A 5,076-nucleotide genomic window follows, 5' to 3' on the forward strand; every position below is an offset into this window, starting at 1 on the left:
AATAGGGAGGTGGAGAGATTAACATGATCAGACTTAAGCTGTTTATCTTGAAATCCCTTTTTTTTGTTTTTCCTTGATAAAAAAGTTATTCACTTTCACTATCAAAAGTAACTTTCCATTCACCATTTGGCCCTTCAGTGGTCTTTTAATTTTTCCAAGAATGAGTACATTCCTGAATAAAATACTATATATAATGCCAAATAATACCTGACACCTGTCAGAATGGCTATCATCAACAAATCAACAAACAGCAAGTATTGTCCAGGTTGTGGAGAAAAGGGAACCCTAGTACACTGCTGGTGGGAATCAGACTGGTGCAGCCACTGTGGAAAACAGTATAGAGTTTCCTCAAAAAATTAAAAATGGAACTCGACTCACATTTGACCCAGTCATCCCACTTCTAGGAAAATATTCTAAGAAACCTAAAACACTCATCAGAAAAAATGCATGCATTCTTATGTTCATAGAAGCTCAATTGACAATAGCTAAGACTTGGAAACAGCTTAAATGCCCATCAGCAGATGAGTGGATAAAAAACAAACAAACAAACAAAAAAACTGTGGTACATTTACACAATGGAATACAATGCAGAGATAAAACAGAAAGAACTCTTACCATTTGCAACAGCATGGATGGACATGGAGAGCATTATGTTGAGAATAATAAGCCAGTCAGAGAAAGATAAGTATCACATGACCTCACTCATATGTGGACTCTAATGAACCAAATAAACTGATGATCAAAAATAGACTCAGAGCCATAGAAGCATCCAACAGACTGTTGAACTTCAGAGGGAAGCAAGGGACAGTGGGTGGGAATAGATCGATCAGTAGACATGTATGCGTATATACATAACCTGTGAACACAGACAATGGGGTGATGAGGGCCTGGGGGTCGGGGGGAGAACAGGAGCAGGCTGGAAGAGGTTAATGGGGGGAAAGGAGGGCCTATGTAATACTTACAACAATAAAGATTTTAAAAAATAATAATAAAATTAAAAGTAAAAATAAAGGGGTGAAATTAATTTTAAAGATATATTTTATTTAGCCCAATATTCCAAAGTATTATCATTTCCATATGCACTTAGTATATATCTATTGATAAAATAGTTTATATTTTTTGTACTGTTTTCAAAATCAATTTTTTTAGAGCATATCTCAATTCAGTCTAGCTCATTTCAAGTACTCAATAGCAACTGTGGCTAGTAACTTCTGTATTGGACAGCCCAACTCCAGAGGATCTGGTATGTTGCTCTACTGTTTCAGGCTGACTAAAGCAGCACTTCTAACTTCACTATCAAGCTAGGTGTTGGATTAAAATACCTTTATATAATTTGAGGCACATAACAAAGATGCATACCTACATAAGATGCAGTTCCACCTCTATTTGAAAATAAATCAAGCATTAAAGTTAAGCCTAAATATAACTACGTGTAAGACAATACTTAGATAATTATTACAAATCTGATTTTAATTTTGAAACATAGCAATCAAACATTAGAAGACTAATAGAAAAATCATAATACAATCCAACAGTAGAACCTTATGGAAGCAATAAAAATAGATATATATCCAGCTGGTGTGGGTCAGTGGTTGAGCATTGACCCATGAGCCAGGAGGTCACATTTCAATTCCCCAGTCAGAGCACATGCCTGGGTAGCAGGCTCCATCCCCAGGGTGGTGTGCAGGAAGTAGCCAATCGATTATTCTCTCTCATATTAATGTTTCTATCCCTTTATCCCTGTCCTTTCCTCTCTATGAAATAAATAAAAACATATATAGCAGGCTCCATCGCCAGGGTGGTGTGCAGGAAGTAGCCAATCGATGATTCTCTCTCATATTGATGTTTCTATCCCTTTATCTCTATGAGATAAATAAAAACATATTTTTAAAAATAGGTATAAAATATATATTATATTTAATAATATGAAAAGTATATCTATGAAATATTTTTTAATATTTGTATCAAGATGCTCTCTGTTTAATGTGCAGATAAATCATGTAACTTAGAGAGAAATTGAAGAAAATTTTTAAATAAATAACAATTTTAGGTACACAAATGTAAGGAAGATAACAGTCATGAATGTCAACACTATGTACTAGCAAGTCTTTCACAGACCCCAAGGTAAGAAATCAATGCCCCTGTTTTTATAAGAATTCTTTGCCGATTCATATTGCAAAGCTACAGGTATTGTTTGTTATTATATTGACTCATGAGGAAAAGGTTTGTCCCCCAAATTTCTTATGTTGAAAAGCCACATACTCATCATGCTCATATTGAGGAATATTGAAGTACTGAAGCCATGAGAGTAAAGGTGCAATGGTTCTGAGATATTCCCTGAAAAAAATCATCTTAAACACAAAGGAGATATTCATGAGATACATTGCTATGGATATCATACTCTGACCTGCTGCCATGGCCAGTGCCGTAGGACTGGACACATAAGCCATCATCACCATAAGAGTAAACATCATGATGAAGAAGGACCCCACCACTGGTTTCAAATCTTCACATACTTATTTTAAAGGAGTAGAATAGCAGGTCCAATCATAATCAAAGAATCTTCGACATATGGATACATTCAATTAAGATATTCAAATTTGGAGATATAAAAATTATGTATAAGAAAATTGTGTAAGACACAAAGCAGTGGAGTAATTGGAGGTAATGGATAATAAGAACAATAAATACCGTGTATTTTTGGAGGAAAATATTCATAACTAACTTTAAACTATGTTAAACAAATTTGGTTATTAATATTGCTAAAATATAGTCAAAGTAAGAGAAAGAAGATAAAGAGAGAAAAAAAACTCTGTTTCAAAAATACAGAAAACAAAATTTTGAAAATCTTGCACTTAGAATGTTGGCTAGAATATCACAAACATCATTGCAAATCCTCAGGATTGTAAGGGCAACACTTTGGTTTCAAGAAACGAAGAGTAAGTCAAACACTAGAGTAGACAGTGTGAACAGATGCAGCAGCTGTGCTAGGAGGCATGCCTTCACAGTGCTAAGCAGAGGTTTGGCTGATAATGGTCCAAAAGGCAAAGTGTAAGCTGAAAACTTGGGCAGAAAGTGTTTACTGATGCTTCAGTTGTGCTTGGTGACATTGGTTGATAGTGGTAATCAAAGATCTTGAGTGCTAATGGTCATGGAGGTACAGGGTCAAAGTAAGATGTCGGAATTTGAGAAATGAACTCTGGCATTATGCCTAGACTTGTAAAGGGTCTCTGTCTTCTGTACAAATGTGAACCAAAAAAATGAAAAAGCCACCTTCAATAGGAAATAAAATAAAATATTATCTGTTTCAGTTTCGGTGATAGAGTAGGAAAAAAAATATCCCCCCTGAGATTTCGTAACCACATGTTTCCATTCACATGGGCTTTGTATTAATATTTATACTACTTTACATGTGATGTCTAGGAACTCAGACAACACAGGGTTTCTGTGATAAAGTCCCACCAAATATGAACTTTCATCTAATAACAAAATACAAGACGAAGTAAGCTACCATGATGTCAGCAGCAGAGAGAAACAAATAATATAATTAATCTGTCAAGAACTACAGAATAGAATTACTGGATGGAGACTATGTGGCAAGACTCGCTAGTTGCTTTCTCAACTTAGTTCATCTTGGATTCAGAGATGCGTGATTACATTTCCAAGTTTCCCTTGTGGTTGGCTATGGCCATATGACTACGTTTTGGCCTATGGAATAGGTTTAAAAATGATGTACATCATTTCTAGGCCTAGTTAATATAAATGTCCAACATGTGGTTCTCTCTCTCTCTCTCTCTCTCTCTCTCTCTCTCTCTCTCTCCTTTCCCACATCCTTATAGAATAGAGAGGAAGGAGACCCAAGATGTTGAAAGGTATTGTTTACTCAAATAGGCACATAGAAGACCACTCAGCCCCAAACACCTGATTGATGTGATTGATTTACATTTGTAAGGGATATGTGGCACAGATATTCTTTGCAGTCACAGCTAGCAATAAACAAATTAATAAACTATAAAAATGTGCATAAGCTATTAAATAAAAAAGAAATAAAAACTATTAAATATTTTTTCAGTAAGGACTAGACAGATTTGAAATGAACCAAAGTTAATACCTATAAATTAAAATTTTAGGCATTAAAATTAAATATAACATTTAATTTTTTTAAGTTGAGATTTATTGGAATTGAAGGAAGTGGTAAACTGGAAGAATTATCCTGAATCCAAATTATGCAGAATGCAGCACAAAGAAACATTGTAATGGAAAAATGGTAGATTAAGAGACACAGATAATGCCAATATACTTCTTATAGAAATTCTTAAACAAGATGAGAGAGGGAGAGGAAGGAAGGCACAACTTTATGACATAAGGAATGAGAAGCACAATGTATCCCAAACAAGTAAAGAAAATCTATTCTGGAGAAACCAAGATGGTGGCATAGGTTAACACCGGAGATTGCTGCCTTGAACAACCACTTCAGAGATACAACTAAAGGACAGAACGGACATCATCCAGAACCACAGGAAGGCTGGCTGAGTGGAAATTCTACAACTAGGAGGAAAGAGAATATCATACCCAGACTCAGAGGAGGCGCAGTGCTGAAGTGAAATCCTAAGATGCGGAGTGCGCGCGGAGTGGGCTGGCGGCGGAGGGCGCGGTTGGTGTTTTCATTCGGGAGGGAGTTTCAGACTCTGAGCTCCAGATTCGGGCGAGTCTCTGGGGACCCAGACTCAAACGGGAGAAGCGGGACTGTCTGGCTTTCGTCGGAACTCACAGCCAGCTTTCTCTCCGAGGTTTGCAGCGTTTGCTGGGACTCTGAGAGGCAGAGCCCCTAGGAACGGAACTGAGAGCAGCCATAACTGCTTGCTCCACCCGCCCTGTAGATCCCCAGAGACTGCCCCGCCCAAGCCCTGCCCAGAGCCATTTGCCGGATAGCCTCAGGCAAACACTAGATTAGCACCGCCCTAGAGATCCAGCACAGAAGCTCGCCCACTGCAGGCACAGCTGACTCTCATAGCCAGTTAGCCTGGAGGTCAAATCACCCCTGGTATTGCTGACAACAATCAAGGTTTCACTACA

The sequence above is a fragment of the Myotis davidii genome, unplaced genomic scaffold, assembly GCF_000327345.1.
Source record: "Myotis davidii unplaced genomic scaffold, ASM32734v1 scaffold26, whole genome shotgun sequence".
Classification (NCBI taxonomy): domain Eukaryota; kingdom Metazoa; phylum Chordata; class Mammalia; order Chiroptera; family Vespertilionidae; genus Myotis; species Myotis davidii.